This window comes from Octodon degus, unplaced genomic scaffold, assembly GCF_000260255.1.
Source record: "Octodon degus isolate 3935 unplaced genomic scaffold, OctDeg1.0 scaffold00017, whole genome shotgun sequence".
In the NCBI taxonomy this organism is placed as follows: domain Eukaryota; kingdom Metazoa; phylum Chordata; class Mammalia; order Rodentia; family Octodontidae; genus Octodon; species Octodon degus.
Window position 1 is genome coordinate 11,423,651 of NW_004524593.1, and position 17,518 is coordinate 11,441,168.

A 17,518-nucleotide genomic window follows, 5' to 3' on the forward strand; every position below is an offset into this window, starting at 1 on the left:
TATCCAAGCATTCTACCATTGAGCTGAATTTCCCAGTCCCTCTCTTTTTATCAAGTGCAAAGAGGAGCCAGTTTTTCAAGTATTCATTTGTAGTAGTCAGTTTTTGGTTACTGTGACAAAATAGCTAAGGTGATCACTTACAAGTGGAAGTCTAATTTGGTTCATAGTTTCAGAGGGATCAGTTCAGGGTTGCTTGATCTTATTGTTTATGGGGGTGGGGACATGGCTCAGGGGAATTAGCACTTCCCTGGCAAGTGCAAGGGCCTGAGTTCAAACCCTGGTTCCACCAAAAAAAAAAAAAAGACCCTGACCTTATTGTTTATGAGCTTGTGGTAGACCTTCCATCATGGAAGTAGTGCATAGCAGAGGAAGCTGTTCAACTCATTCATGGTGCAGAGAAGCAAAGAGATGCAGGAAGAGGAAGAGGCCAGGGTTCAATATACTTTTTAATGGTGCACCTCTACTAACTTCCTCCCACCAGGCCCCACTTCCTGAAGCCCCCCAGTAACTCCGCAGGGCAAGTTTGGGCACACCAGATCCAAACTGTGGTGCTATTCTCTTATATTTACTCTTTTGAGAAGACATTTTCATTTGTTCTGCAAAAGATCGTCCTTCCCCAGGTATGACACATCACTTTCTTATGTAATAAAAAAGAATAATTATAAACCAAAGTTGAATGCTAATGTAAGATAATCATTTCTGTCCTGTTAGGTGTTCTGAACTGCTTACCTCATGGTTTTTGTAGAAGCAACTCAACTCCTACCTTCCTTTCTCATAATATACATTGTCTCTTGCTTGTGGAATTTTTATACTTAAAATAAAATCCAGAGTATCCTAGTTTCAAGAGTCCTTATATAGAGAAACACTTTTATAAGATCTAGAGGTCATAACCAAGCGCAAGCCAAATACAATTTGATTGCATAAAGCTCACATTTAAAAGTAGCCCAGCACTTATAAATCTCTGCTGATGTTTTTGCCATGCTGTGCAATCTCTCACAAATTTAAAATAATACCATCATCTATAAGCAAGTCATGAGTTTTGAGTTATTTGTAAAATAGTGTTCATGGATACCAGTACTGACTTTAAAGTATGTGAATATTGAGCCTTATATCTTAGACATTGACACTGCTAGTGCTCTGTCTGCTGAACAGAAATCTCCATGCGTCCGGGAAGAATCTCCCTGAATAGGAGGATGGCAAGCAACGCAAGGCACAGAACAGAGCTCAAAAGTATTGACAGCTATAGGCAGCTGATTGCAAAAGGGGGAATTTGAGTAACCTTGAATAACACTCAGCGTGGGAAAAGGGGGAAAAGTAAATGACATGGAAAGTAATCTTTCTCCAATAAGCCTATGGTGCTACTGGCAGGTGGGAACCTTTAAGACGTGGAGCCTAGAGGGGTAGTCACTGGAGGGGATTAGGGGCCACCCCCATATAGTCCTTCCTTTTTTTCTTCCTCCCTCTTTTATTTCACTAGCAGTGGGAATCGACTCTAAGGTCTCAGTCTTCACATTGAGCTGCATCTCTAGCTTTCTAACCCACTTTTTTTTTTTTTTAAACAATATTACTAAGTTGGCTAGGATGGGCTTGAATTTGTGGTGCTCTTGCCTCCCAGAGTGCTAGGATGACAGGTGTGTGCCATTAGATTTAGCTCTTTCTTCCTTTCTGCTCTCAGCCAGGAGGCAAAGGGCTTTGCTCTGCCTTGCGCTTTTGCCACAATGTGCTGCCACCACAGGCCCAAAGCACCAGGCCAGCTGATCATAGACTGAGACCTCAAAACTGTGAGTGAAATATGCTTCTCCTTATTAGTTGATTTATCTTAGGTTTGGTTCCAGTAACAGAAAGCAGATGAACACCCCCCTGGAATGCAAATGTCAAAAGATACAGGTGACATTCAGTAAATGTATATGAAATCTTGACATATTAAATGTAAAGTGAAAAGCCAGGAATAGCAGCACATGCCCGTAATCCCGGCACTGGGGAGGCAGAAACAGGAGAGTTGCTGCTGGTTCAAGGCCCTGCTGGGCTACATAGTGAGTTCAAGGCCAGACTGAACTACATAGCATGACGTGTTAATTAATAAATAATAGATAAAACACATAAGGCGAGGAATAAAAAATGGAAAAACCCTGAATCCTTGAGAGCATGGCTGACTTATAGCACAGGCTCTGATTGCAACCTTCACATGTCTTGTTGGGAGCGAGAAGTAAAACCGTACTCCTCTCAGCTCCTTGAGCACCACATGTGTCCCTGAGACAGGGCCAAAGAAAGCGTCTCCTCAAAGAGCTGAGCGAAACTCACTTAGCATGTATTAGCTTCTTCCACAGAATGGCACATTATTCAGCCTAAAATACCCACTTTAAATATTATGTTTTCTGTTTCATTTTTCTTTCTGTTCAGACCAGGAGAGTCTAGATCGGAGTAATGCTTCATGTGTGTGGCATGGGGAAGCGATGGTTCTTTGCTTTTTTTTCTTAATTATTTTTTGTATTTTAGGGAAGGGTCTACAAGGTGCTCAGAGTCTCATGACTAGATCGGACTCGTAGTGATCCATCCGCCTGTTTACAGCCTCCCAAGAGCCGGCACGGCTGGCACACACCAGCATGCCCAGTCTTGATTGCTGTTTCCGCACGCCCGGGGGCGTCGGCACGGCAGGGGTTCTTCGCTTTTAATGGCACGTTGCTTCCATCCTGCTATGACACCATCTTAATGAACAAAGCAAGTGATGGCAAAATCTCTTCTTTGAGTCACTGCTCTCTTGCTTGCTGCTAAAATCTTTCTGCTTTTGCTTTTGATTGCTTGTTTGCTTACTGAGATGGGGTTCTTGATATTGCCTGGGGTGGCCTTGAGTCCCTCCACTCAAGTGATCTGCTTCAGCCTGAGCCTCCCCAATAGCTGGGGCCACAAGCCTGTGCAGCTTTGCCTGATTTAGTCCTTCTGTCCCGACTCAGAAAAATCTGGCACCCCAGAGGCGGTCACGTGACTTTAATTCACATAGCATGGCCTTGACCACATGTCAAATGAAAGGTAAGGATAGGTAGTGGAATCAGATGTCCCTCATGCATGTTTCATTTGTTGATTTAAAACATGTGTCTATTTATCAAATAAAAATTGACTGTGTGTAGTGATCTTCTCAAGAACTGAACCAACTCCAAAGGAAGTTAACTTGTCCTGAGGCACCTGACAGCTTTATGAGGCTTACTCCAATGGAGAGATTATCTGTGACATCATCCTCACTTGCCTGGGTCATTCCTGAGCACATGACATATGACAAAAAATGGTGAATACTCAAGCTTTAAAAATGTGTTATAGTAAAAAAACGTTGTCCTTAATTTCCCTCCTTACACTGCCTCTCATTTCAAACACGCTCATACCATCATTCTTGATGCTTTCTTTCTTTTTTTTTTAAGAGAATACAAAATAATGACAAAATTGGAAATGATACAGAATTTCGCTAAACAAAATAGTACGAATTCAACAGAATTTGTTGTATTACATAGTGTTGTCTTCAGATTAGTTGTTTAGGTTACCAGATAAACATGCAAAATTGGAAAAAGAGAAAGTTATAAGAAATTAAGAGAGAAAGAAGTAAAATTAAAAATTAAAAAAAATTAATTAAGCATTAACTGCTCTTTTCCATAGGCCAGCAAAAATCCACAGTAAAATTATCTAAGGCATCCTATATACATGATATATCTCCCTACCTCATCCTCCTCATCTCAGTAATTCCTTCCTTTTGAACAGATTAATTCCCTTTTCACAGTATCTATTGCACCTTTCAGATTTTATTTACTCTTTCAGGTTCTGACACTAGGGAGACAATGTGATGTTTACACATACAGGTCTGATTTATTTCACTTAAAAGTATGGTCTGTAGTTGTATCCATTTACCAACAAAAGCCTCTAATTTATCCTTTTGATAGCTAAGTAATACTCCATTGTGTAAAAATACATCTTCTTTATCCATTCCTCAGTTGATGGACACTTGGGTTGCTTCCAAGATTTAGCTACGACAAATTGCGCTGCTGTAAACATGGGTGCACATATATCACTGTGTTTGAGGTTTTCAGTCCATGTGGAAAAAGACCCAGGAGGGGAATAGCTGGGTTGAATGGGACCTCCAATCTTAGTTTTTTGTCTTGCTACTTTCTGAAGCAGTTCTGGAGATATTCTTTTGCTAGTTGCAACATTGTGACTACCTTGATGTTCCGAATCCATTCAAAATCTCTCTCTTTCATGGGCATCTTGATTTTAGGGAAGAACCCAAAATTGTAGGAGAGAAGATGGGGACAAGCCTTAATGTCTTTACAAGTTCTACTCTATATTGAATGGTGGTCCACAATGGCACTCACCATATTTTTAAGGAGTATACCTTGTAAAGACACCATCATAATTTTAAAATATTCACTGTATATTTTGATCACACCTCATCCATGGGCCAAAGTAAGTCTTTTTCAACTAAAGAACTAAAACATGTCATATATATGAGAATTAGAAAGTATACCAGACAGACTGCTTTTTTTTTTTTTTAAATGTATTTGCTACAGGGTCTCACTATGCAGCTCAGACTTGTGGTGATCCTTCGGTTTTTAGCCACCCCAGCACTGGGATAACAGGCATGTGCCACCACACCCAGTCTCGATGGTAGGCCCAGCATGCCTAGGGATGGGACCAGCATGGCATATGGTGGAGAGGATTGAACCCCGGACCCTGTGCTTGCCTAAGCAGGCACTCAGTCTACAGATAGACTGCTTTTATGGAAATTCAAAAGCCTTTTCCATCTGTATTATTTATGAGATAATTTCAAAGTGAGGTGAATAGCACTGAAAACAGAGTATAGTTCACTGCTCCTGAAGTTGTACACCACAAAGTATGGTGCTGTACACTGACTGTAGATTGATGGGGGCTAAGGTCACTTGCCAACCTGTGTTGGTCCTAGCCATTGTCAAGGTGGCATCTGTCAGTCTTACTGTGGCTTGTCAAGACCATAAAGGCTTCAAAGATGAGTGTCCCATGACTGGTTAGACAGACTTTGCAGGCCCCAAGAAACAGGAAAACCAAGAAGCAAAGAATCTTACTCCATGGGGCCAAAGTCATATCCAAGACACCGATAGGACCTTGGCATGGATGGGACTGGACTTCTTGTATCATCTTGTTCTGTTTTATTTGTTGTTTTACAGTGCTAGAGACTGAACCCAAGGCCTTGTGCATTCTAGATGAATTCTCTACCACTTAACTATACCCTCAGCCTAGAATTATCAATAAGATAGATTCTTTAAGGGTGTTTTTTTTTTTTTTTTTTTTTTTTTTTTTTTTTTTTTTTTTTTTGGTGCAGGATCTCACTATGCAGCTCAGACTCATAGTGATCCTCCTGATTTCTGCCTCCTTAGTGTTGGGATTACCGGCATGTGCCACCATGCCAGGACTCCATCGCTGGCTCAGTGCACCCAGAGGCAGGGCTGGCACAGCATGCAGTGCCCGGAATCAAACCCTTGTCCCTGCACTTACCTAAGCAAGCGCTTAGTCTGCTGAGCTATACCACTGGCCCTAATAAGACAGATTCTTTTAGAATCCCCAAGTTGCTTCTAGTGCAATTCAAGTTGAAGAATTCTACTGCATTTGCTATTAGATCATTTCAAACTTACCTGACCAGCATTTGCAGACTTGAAGGGCTCTGTATCCTTTGCCAGGAAACCTTCTACAGCCAGAAGAGGAGACTGGCAGTATCTTGATTTGGCCTACAAATCCTGACAGTGTATACTGGGGTTATGGACAGTCACAGAACAAACCTAAAGTATTTTCCTGGGACATTAATTTTGTTTAATGACAAATAGACAACAACACTTTTATACTGACAGTATGTGGTGGTGTGTAATGCAAAATCAACATGATTTAGGGATTAACACAAAGCTTCAAAGGAATTTGCCTTTCTGATGGGTTGTGCTAGACATTCACAGCTCTCTGTACTGGTGCAAGTGCCCTGCTTAAAAGTTTTGAAAGCAGTGAATAGGCAAATAGTTCCATAGAGGTGTAAGGCTCTAAATAGATATTAACTTTCAATACCATTTCCTCCAAGACAAGGCCAAATATTATTTACTTTTCTTTCTCTAGCTCTTTCTCCAACAATACATAAAAGAACAAGGAGGGCTGATGAGATGGCTCAGTGGTCTAAAGCACCTACTTAGAACAAGCTCAGCAAAGGACAGGGACCGCGGTTCAATCCCCCAGCACCACATGCCAGCCAGCCCCGCCCCTGGTGGGCTGAGCTGGCCACACACACACACACACACACACACACTAAATAAATAAACATTTTAAAAAAATAAAAGAACAAGGAAAAAAATCAAAATCACAATCACGTGCTCTGAGGAAGACCACATTTTGTAAAGATTTTGAAAGGTACACCTTGGCATAGACAGCCAACGGTGATATGCAAATTCTCTCATATAAAGGGGATTGCGTTTGTATATGTGCTTCTTTTATGCACAGGACATTCATTTTTCCAATCAGCCAGATGTAATTAAAATAAGTTAAAACTCCAGACACTGGCTCATAGTGAACAAGGTTGTACACTGAAGTCTACTAATGTGGTGAAAAGGACTCACATCTTTTTGTCCCTGAAGCCTGGACTTGGTAGAACATTGTTGTGGTGGATTGGCAGCTAGAGGTCCACTCGTAACACCCAGCTGAAGTGAACCAGTGTGGTGCTGGGTGTGGGAGGCCCACACTGGTTCAGTTGTTGCTGTTAGATCATTTCTAATATCTAATTGGAATTGTTGAGGGTTGTTGCCGGTAGCATAAGAGGCGGAACTGGAGAGGCTGTTGGGAACTGGTAAAAGCTATTAGGGAGTTTATTGGGAGCTGTTGGCTTTCCTGGAGGATCTTGTCATGCTGGCTTTCCTGATGAACTTGACTGTTCCCATTGTTGAAGAAGCTCAGGACCTTGTTGTCACTAAGAATGGCCGTGGTTCACTTTGGGGAGCTCTGATTTTCACTCTGAGCATCACTTCCTGGCTTCAGAAGGGAATATGGTACACCGCTCAGTCTCCTGGGGAAGCTTGTCGCATTGGCTTTCCTGATGGAAACTCAGCTTTCCTCATCCTCAGAGGAGCTTGGGACCTCACTGTTGCTGAGGGTAGCTGTGGTGCCTTTCGGGGGAGCTCTGGTTCTTACTTTGAACATTGTTTCCTGGTTCCAGTTCAGATCCCTCAGCCTGCTAGCACAGACCTTTCATCCCACTGGCACAGACCTTCTGGCTTTCACCACTGACCTTTGGGCCTCTCCATCCCAGTGCCGTGAAACAGACCCACACAAAACATCGCCCTGGGCTCTAGGCCTCCAGTTGGACTCTTGCGGGGGAGCATTGGTATGGGCTCTAGGCCTTCAGCCGGACTCAAGCAGAACATTACCATGGGATCCAGGCCCTCAGCTGGAGCCTTTGATTCTTTAGTGTGTGGATAGATTTCCTGCACTCTTTGTATATTATTTTTGGGTGATTCATTACAAAATAATCTTTAAAAATATGTGTACTGTATTGCATTGTTTACCTTGCAAAACCCCAAACTACAACAGCTGTTTTCCAGAATCTTGGTGGTTTTACCACTGCCAGCATCTTCCATAAGCCTCCAGTGATGAGATGAGATTCCCACTGATGGACCTGGAGGGCCAAGCCCATCTGCTGGTGCTGACAGTGCTCAACGTGACACGCACCTGCTGGGGTGGACAGGTGCCAAGAGAGGCCAACAGCAGGTGGCCCCCTGCATAGTGCGGTGAGGCCGTGTGAGTGACGTGGGGCAGGAGGCAGAAGACGCCCTGCATGGAAGCCCTAAGTACAGCTGCTGCCCTGTGGCCCAGGCAGCTGTGCTAGGAAACCCAGCTGAGCACACCTGCCCTGCCCAGCCTGAGGGTGTGGGCTGCTTTGAGCAAAACTTTTGTTCTGAGCATGACCTTACAGTGTGGTTCTATAAACAGTGACAAGAATTCAGATGGAGAGAAAACCCCACACCCTCCCTCTGGTTCTGTGTTGGGAGCTGGGAGAAGGCTGAGCTTGCAGGGGCTGAGCAGACTTTTGTGCCTACTAGATTACACTGCCCTGAGTATACTTTGGATGCCTGGAATTTATAAAGTGCACAGCAGGCTAGGACACTGGCTTTTGAATGAACTTGGAGGGGTCCTGAGTTCTTATATCTTCGGCTATGAAACTTTAACTCCTCTGTAAAATGGAAAAACTAAGGATTAGATACACTAATGTAGAGCAGGTGCCTAGCAGAGTGTCTGCGTAGATGCTAGAAAAAGGCTCTTAAAGGCTCATCTTTCCACATCCATGAATTCTTGGCACTGGAAACTAGCTGCCATCAGGTGTCCAGAGAGACTCTTTGCGAGCCCATGTTGAGTGTAAACACACACAAGTGCACACACACGCAAGCTCGCAATGCATACCATGAATGCTCCTCACCCAGTGTCCTGCTTGTGATAACCTTTGAAGCTGTGGACCGGGGACCACCTGATCCACAGAGCTGTTCTCCTGGGGTCTGGCTTTCCTGCACTTAGCGTCGTGTGCTCCCCTTTTTGTTTTCTGTGTTGGTCTTGGATCCCCACTGGCTTTCTTTTCCTTTCTTTTTAAGAGAAATCATTTTCAATATGATGGTCAGGCTGACCTCAAAGTCTAGAGCTCAAGTGATCCTCCTGCCACAGCCTTCAGCGTACTTGGGCCTTGGACTGGTCCCCACTAGCTTTTAAATTCTTCAGCTGCTGCACGGATTCCTGTGTGTCCCTGCGGGAGCTCAGGGGTGAGCACAGACTCACAGACAGTGCTTCCTTAGGGAAAGCACCCTTCCTTAGGCTATGCTGAATAGTTGAGCTGCTAAGAACATGGATTTGAAATCCTGGGAGAAATGGGCTTAGATTCCCATTTGTCCACTGAGTTACATGCTCAGTAACTACTTGTGAGACTCGGTGCAAGATGTTTAAGCCTTCTTAGCAGTCGGCTTCCAGCACAATAAAATAGAGATAACAAAAACATCCAAATGTTCTTATAAGAATTAATAATATCTGTCTTTGGAAAGCACATGCTAGAAACCTAATATTCACTATTCTTAGTTTTATTAGTAGCTTTATTATTAACACATTTTTATGAATTTAGTGATGAAAATAAAACGTGGCCAGACTGGTGGCCTGGGACTTGGTCTTTATTTCCACTGCACAAATCCAGGGAGACATCAGATTCATTCCTACCATTATGGTGACTAGAGAGGAAGGAGAGGAAGTGTCTCCAACGCCAGCTAGGAGGGTGGGACCAGCGCCTGTTACTCACAGGGACTTACCAGTCTGCGGCAAGGCTCCTACTGTGGGCTTGTTCTGCTTTCCAAGACCACTGACTAAATGCTCTTCTGATGCTCTGTGGGGAAGGATGAGGTTCGTTCAAGGTAAATGGAATTGCTATTATGCAAAAGAGGAAACCCACAGCAGTTTCACGGTCCCTTAAAGATAAAAGTGATACTTATTTCTCTTTCTCTTTTAAAATTGTGTGTCTTAAATTTTGGCATCTTTTGTCCACTTGTTTCTGGATACACACAGACACACACACAGACATACACACAGACACACACACACACACAGACAGACAGACACACACACACACACACACACTTCTATAGTGTTATAGCATGTAACTCAGCTTAAAAGTATCTTAGAAAATAAGCCATCATGGGCCAGCAACATAGCGGACTAAATGCCTGCTTTGGCAAGCTCAGGGACTAGGGTTCAATCCCCTGTTCTGCATGCCATCATGGCCCCACTCCCAGAGCATGCTGAGCTGGTGACTGAGTCCAGGTGGGCACATGCCTCTAATCCCAGCACTGGGAAGGCTAAAAACAGGAAGATCAATACAAGTCCAAGATGCATAGTGAGACCCTGTACCAAATACAAAGGAGGAGGAGGAGGAACAGGAGGAGGAGGAGGAGGAAGAGGAGGAGGAGAAGAAGAAGAAGAAAAGAGAAGAGAAGAGGAAGTCTTAAAGTTTTCTGCCACTCTCAGTCTTTTTTTTTTTTTTCTCCTGAGACAGGGTCTCACTATGTAGTTCAGACTGATCTTAAAGTTACAAAGTTCAGGATGGTCCCCAAATCATGGTGCCCTTTCTGCCTCAGCCTCCCAAATGCTGAGATTACAGGTGTGTATGATCATACCCAGCTAATCCCAAACTTTTCCATAGTCCATAGACCTGCAGAGGACCTGGCCTCTCTATGCCTTGTTGACCTACATTCTTCCCGTTCTTCTTGAGTGCTCTCTTCCAACCGCCTGAACGTGAAGTCCTTCCTGGCATACACAGACAGAACTTTCCCACAGGCTCTTTGCAAGTATTGTTCCCCTGCCCAGAATGCTTTTCCTCCTGGTGTCTTTGTGGCTTGTTTCTCCACTTCTTCCAGCTGCTGCTCAGATGTCACCTTGTCAGAGGAGACTTGCTGATAACCCCAACTAAAGCTGTACCAGATACCTTCACTCTATTTTATTCACCCTATCTAACTTCTTGTGTGATACTTACTTACCTCCTGAAGGTAAATATATAGGTAGATGGGTATTTTTCCAACTTCTTCCAGGAGAGTATGAGCTCCCTGAAGGCAGAGACTGTGTTTTCTCACTGCTGGGCCTGGGGACTGTGGACGATGGAGCACTAGGTGACTCTGGGTCTGCACTGTGAGTGTGACAAAGGAGCGCTCTTCCCTACATACTTTACCACAATGGCCTGAAGGCCCCCTAGTGAGTGTGCTCCCACTCTGTGGAGCAGAAGGCGCTAGGTGGGTGGCAGCCACCTTCCTCAGTCATGAACTTGGTCTCCATGAGCACCTCGGGTAATGGATGTGAAACAGATTGCAGTCAGCAGATGAGGCAGTGGCTTTCTTGGGTGAGGTCTTACACATCTCATGTGTTCAATACATGCTTGAATGGCAACTACTGAAGATGAAAGAGGAAATCAGCTCTATAAAACAACAGAACTTGTATAACACACGCTAGTTTTCTTTACCAGAAGGTTGAGGCTGAGGTTGGATTGAGGGAGATTCCTTTGATTGCATTTTCAACCCCTTGCCTCTAGTATTTTATGTGATATTAGGAAATCAAGAAAGGAATTTAGGGCTGAAGAGATAGCTCGGTGGCATAGGCACCTGTCTGGCAAGCACAAGGTCCTGAGTTTGATCCCCAGTACCTCACGCTGTGACTGTATAGCAAGACCCTGTATCAAAAATAAAATGAAATAAGATAAAATAAAGACTATTAAGAAAAAAGAGAGGAAATTATTCTGTATTGTTTGTGGAATATTTTGGAAGAGTAGGAAGGTGTTTAATGATTTTCTCTGTATTTAATCATGAATTTTCACCAAGAAAATGATGTTTTACTCCTTACACAGATGGATTTGTCTGTTCATATCTATATGTTCTGTCTGTCCACTGCTTATAAGAAAAAGGAAAGTCAAATATTATTGAAGAGAAAAAAGAAGAAAGCAAAATTGTCACTCAAGATCTCACTCTTTGAAGAAACCACAGAAAACATTTTGGGGAGCACTTTCAGGATACCTGTCCATGCGTGTGTGCGACATACGGACTCCCATTCACCTAAATGCGATCGTATTATACATTTTATGTAAACTGCTTTCTTTACTTGGTATTATATCATGGAGGCGTGAGTCTAGGTCAGCATATGTAAATCTTCAACACTATTTTCTTTTCTCTTTTTCCTAGAGCACATTTTAAAATTGTCTTTAGTGGGATAATGGGATTCCATGGCATGCCTAAGCCAGCCAGTTTCCAATTCATAGATGTTGAAGCTGTTTTCCACTGCTTGCTGTTAGATTGGATTGAATATATGGGCTACTCTATGAGCATGCGTTAGCCCGCTTTATCCTATGCTATGCTTTAGCTCTAGACTGTCACCCAAAAGCCTCGTGTGTTCAGAGGTGAGACATTTGGAAGGTGATTGGATCCCAGGGCACGACACACATAGGTGAGTTAATCCACTTAGGAGTTCAGATCAGAGCTGAGTGTGCTGCTAGGGGAGCAGGTAAAGGGGGGCTGCTGAGTGTGGCCTCCCTCACTGCCTCCCCATTCTCTCAGCTTCCTGGCTGCTGTGGGACAAGCAGCCCTCCTACACCCAGGGCCTGCTATTATTCCCTTCCTGCCTTAGGCAGCAGATCATGAACTGAAAATGTGAGCTAAACAAACCTCTCTTCCCTCCCGTTGCTCATACAGGGCATCCCAGTAATGAGACAGTGGCTGAGACATCCTGCTGAATCTCCTGTCCCCAGTGCCCCATCACCTATGCCATTGTCTCAGCAAACCAAGCCACTAAGCCACCGGTGGTTGTTAATGCCCAGCTGGAAAACATGGCCTTAAAGGTTGCAGGTTCTCCATATGAACCAGATAGACTTTTTATTCCATCTCCTATGTAGGAAGGAGAGCTTGCTTACTTGTTTCTTTTTCTAGAAAGATCCGCCAGTGTTTTCATAGCGTACTTGGCATCAGCTTTGTCTCCACATCCATCCCCTCATTTGATTGTAACAGTAATTTGTGGGAACTCCTCCGACTCAGAGTCCTGCTGGACCTGGGGGTGTTTACTGGAATCTCAAGATTATGCAGTAGTCCTCAGAGCCCTGTAGGACCTGGCCTCTCCCTCTGCTGATCTCTGTGCCACCTAGTCTTTGCTCGATTGCTCTGTTACAACCACACTGACTCACTTGTCATTCTTGGCACCACTTAACAACCGTCCCACTAGGAGCAGTAAGCTCTGGTGAGGCTCCTTGAAGCCGACGGCCTGCATGTTCATTCCCCTCATGCTCGCGGGCCTTCTTCGCCACAACCTCCGAGTTGTGACTTTGCAAGCTCCTGGGGTTGCTGGGAAGGCACTCGTAAGAGCAAGCAGAAAAGCATCAGCGAACCTCAAGGGAGTAGAGCGTGTTACCGTGGTGGCCTTAAACATCTCCTCTCAGTTGCTTTGGAGTACAGGAGGAGCACAAGCCTTAAAACAGGAAAGTTAGGTGCCGCGTGGATCTCTTTCTTTTCTTTCTTTCTTTTCCACTTTCCTCTCATTTTGCCCCAACACTGAACTTGTCAGGGTGGCTTCTTCGTGCCAAGCACTGCGGCCGTGTCAAAGTGCGCCTCACTATTATTAACCTATTTAACAGCTGAGGACACTGAAGCACCCAGAAGCTACGTGACCCACCCAGGATCATGTGACAGTGGCCGAGAGTCCAGGGATGTGGCTTCCGATGGCAGCGCTGCCCTTGGCTCAGGCAGAGCTGCCTGGGCTCCCAGCAGCTCATGTTACAGGATGAGGTCTCACTCTGGGGGCTGCTCTGCTTTCTCTGGGTTCGGTGTCAAAACAGTCCTGGAAGGAGGTACGGAGAAGCCCCGGAGCTTTTGCTTCGGAAAGTTTCTGGGTACGAGTCCGGAGTTGGGTGGTGATGTTTTCATTAAATCTGACAGCATCATCACGGGTGCGTTAGGAGGTCCCGGGTGGGTGACTGAACAGCTCCCTGTAGCCCTCCATGGATAGCACCATGTGTCAAAGGGCACAGCAGCTGTTCATCCTGTTAGGGAGGTGACGGCGCAGGACAGGCGGGCAGGAACGGACCTGACGGAGAGCTACCTTCAGCGAGGCATCACGCTGGGAACCTCCACACGGATCGATTCCCTAACTCCACGTATCATCTCTGAGAACCCAGTCACTACTCCAACTCTGTCCTCCACCTCCTCTTCTAGGTTGAGGAATAAGATAACGGAGCTGCTTCGTGGAAAGCAGCTGCTGCCCAACAGAGTGGGGATTTAACTCGTTCTTGATGCAGAAGTTACGCTTCTCCTGTTGCGGGGTCGCCCGTCACATCCCCATCTCCACCCAGACAGGCCTGAGGTCTTCACGAAGCCGCTCTGGAGTGACCCCCTTCCCAAGAAGAGTCTTGTTAACCCTCCTGCACACACGAGCCCTGCTTTGCTTCCTTTGCCTTCCGTGTGTCACCAAGGAGGACAACGTCAAAAGTTGCTCCTTTTCTTTGAAAGTTGGTGCGTGTCCCTCCAGACCGACATTGGCTTGGGGGCATCATTTTGGCTGCAATCCTGCGGAGTTTCATTTTCACTTTTTTATTGAAAAATCAAAATCTGGGGAATTAGAGCCTTTCCATATTGATTTTCCAGGGGCAAGTGAAAATTACATTCTGTACAGGACCAAAGAAGTGCCACCTCAAGTGGTGACAGGGCTGACTCTGGAGGTGACGTTCAGCCAAGGGGAACATGGGGTCTATCAGCGTCCTCTGGGCAATGCTTCTCAGTGACAAAAGCAAGAACTGATTTTTGACCCATGTATGGTGTTTTCTGGCATTAACATTTTTATTTTTGTTTAGTTTTCAGCTGAAAGATGAGGAGAGGGAAACAAAAGAACCTCGCGAAATGGGAAGCTGAGATTTCTCCAGGAGGGTCAACTGGGTCTGTCGCAGCCCCTCTCATCACCTAAGCCTGGCATTTGGGGACAGTGCAAGGCTGTAATTTATTCATTCACTTCAAGGCCCCCGAGCTCCATTCTGGGGGTGGACTTGCTCTGCCAGCTCACCATCTGTACCACGTTCTGCAAGAGACGTCACTTCCTGAGCCTCGGTGTTTTCATCTGTCCAGTGGGGCTGATGCTGGAAGCTGGCACAGAGAGCGAGGCTTGCCTGACGAGTTGACTGACCCAGCAGCTGAAGAAGATAACCAGGTAGGGCGCCTGGGTTTGACAAGATAGACCCTCTCGTTCTCAGCTCTGCCCAACCTCTAGAAGTCTGAAGTACACTGCTGCTCCTGTCTCAGAGCAGGTGAATAGATCCCAGGGATTCTCTGTCATTTTCAGTATTATTTCCTTTTTTTTTTTTTTTTTTCCTATTCCATTAGGGAATACCTCCTGGCTGGTTGAGGGGAAAACCTATTTCTGTATGCAGGCTAATTGCTAGCATCAGGCGCAGGCCTGCAAGTGGTTCTGGCGGCAAATGCACAGGTCTCTGTGAAGCAACAGAGGGCAGTATTGGGGGGCATGAGAAGCCCCTGTCAAGCAGGATGCACTGAGCTGAAGTACAGGGTGCCCTCGCTGTCCCCTGTCACCCTAGCTTTGAGGGTAACTGTCACCGTGGCACTGCAGATTTAGCCAGATGTGCAGCTCCTGGAGCAAAGAGTGGGGCAGCAGCTTTGAAGACACGAAGCTCTTGGGACACGCTGATCGGCTTCTCAGTGCCAGGAGCATGTCACCTAGCAGAGGCGCAGACTCCCAGCACTGTTGCTGCCTGGGACTTAGTGAATGGCGAGCTCCTCAGCCGGAAATGCTGAGTGCCAGAGGAGAGTAGCAAATAAAATGCTGGGGGTGGGAGGAAGGGGTGGGGTGTGTGTCTGCGCTTTGAAATCCAGCCAAAGAAAGTTCTCTTCGGCAGATCCTCTTCCAGCCTGCCTGGGTACAACAACTGGACTTGGCATGTGACAGGCGCTGCAGACAGATCACGTTTCACACCTGCAGCTGTGGTATCTGGCACACAGGTGTTTGGTTGTGCATCTGCTCTGCAGTGCCTGGCTTCTGTGCAGGGGCAGGCTGGGAAGGGAACGCTCACGCTTGCTGCTGCTGAAAGGCAGGAGGGGGCTTGGCATTTGAGCCGGTGTAGGGGACCCAAGGCTCTGCTCATGGCCTCAACTGAATGGGGCTGGGACTGGAGGCCAGGGGAGGAGGTGGCTGGGGGACTCCCAGACAAACAAGCTGGCCAGGGAACCAGGCAGCCTGGGAGTGAGGTCACGTTTTTGTTTTGACAATATAAGGCCACTGGGTGTCTCAAGACAGGTCCCTATCCCATCTCCCAGAACTTGGGGATCTTCTGCCAGATTTCTTAGATACTGGGCCTTACTTCCCTCCCCTGCAGCGCCTGGTCTGCAGGCCTTCTAAAGACCCATGAGAAGGTACACAGAGCACTTGGGGACACTGCATTCTGGGGCAGCAGCAGAGGCAGAGGGGTTCTGTGCTCCTGGCTCAAGCCCTAGCATCCTGCTGGTCCAGCAGTTCTGGGTCTCAGGCTCAGTTACCACCGGTGTCCAGATGTGGACAATTGATTTTCTGCTCTTTTGCCTTCCTCAGGGAGCTGGAGGGTAGGTCAAAGAGGACACTAAAGTCACAAGAAGAGAAGCTGGGAGTGTGGCCTGGACTTCCCAGCTGAGCTGCAGATCCCTGTCACTCTTGTCCTTTCAGAGGCAACCAACCTTGACACGTGCCCTGATGATGTGTGCTAGAGAGCTGGGGAGGAGCAGGAAGGTCCTCAGACTCCCCACTCTCAACTCTGTTTTAAGGACACATCTGGCCTCACGTCCCCTGCCAGCTCTCAGACCTGTCCCTGAAGGGCTCCCAGCTCTCCTGCTGGGTTGGCCTCTTGCCTCCCTGCTGGGCAGTCCTTCTGCCTCTCTGTCCTTCCTGAGCCCTGCTCCCTGTCTGTCCTGAGGCTGGGAGGTGAGACCGCCCTGGAAGTCAGAGTGGGGCCTGCAGAGGGAGAAAACCATGATCCCAGGGCAAGGGAATGGTGCTGGGATCTGAGCTTTGGGTGTGGGGGCTGCTTGGTTATTTTCTGGGCCTGTTTCTGGGATGATGCTAGCTTTGTTACATAGGTGACCTTCTGTGTGTATCTGTAAAGAAATCGCCACAGTCTCATCTTTTGCAAGGACTCTGTCCCCCTCTAGCTAGGGTGGCAGTGGGATACTCTTGCTGCAGTCCCTCCCCTTGCTGTTTTATGCCCTGCACGTACCAAACTAGACCTGTCCCCCAGCAGGGCCCCCTCTTGAGCTGCAGCCTTCTCAGTGACCCCTCTGCAGTTACTGCCAGTGTCCAAATTACTTTTCCTTCTAGACCTTTCTGGGAAAGAGATGTTTACTTATCACCTGTTATGTGCCAGTTCTGAACTAATGACCTTATACTCTGTAGGCTGTAGAAGTGAGTGCTAGTGGTCTCCCCACATTACAGATGAATCAACTGAGCAACAGGGGTATTAAAACTCTCCCAGTTTCACATAGGTAGCAGAAGTGGGATCAGAGTCTTCTACAAGATTACTGAGTTTGTGTTCTTCCCATGCCATTCAATATCTCTAAACAATTTTGTTCATGATCTAGCAGCTCTGGGCTACAGACAAAGGTCTTTGTCCATTGTCTTTCTAGGCAATTTGGTCTCTTGAGGGGACAGTGCCATTCTTCACCCAGTCATTTATTGAACAGGTAGATATTGGGCACCTACTGTGTGCAAAAATTTGGCACCTACTGTATATGGGATTTGTTTCAGTAGTTGCAGATAAACTGGGTAGACAGAGATCTCTCTACCCCACCCCCAAGAAGCCCACCTCTTCTAATAGAGTGGAGAGGCAAACATTAAAAGGAAACATGCATAATTTAATTAATTGGTTGATTATAAATGCACTAAGTGCAATGGAAGAAGAGTGTATTTTATTAAGAGAAGTTCTTCTGGGTCAAGCAAGGAGGGCTTCCCTAAA

The 17,518-nt window shown here is 46.1% G+C and overlaps 1 pseudogene; it reads right to left on the reverse strand.

Annotated features, from left to right (window-relative positions):
- Nucleotides 1-12,822, reverse strand: part of LOC101563733 — a 33,653-nt pseudogene extending 20,831 nt beyond the window's left edge.
- Between the last annotated feature and the right edge of the window lie 4,696 nt (nucleotides 12,823-17,518).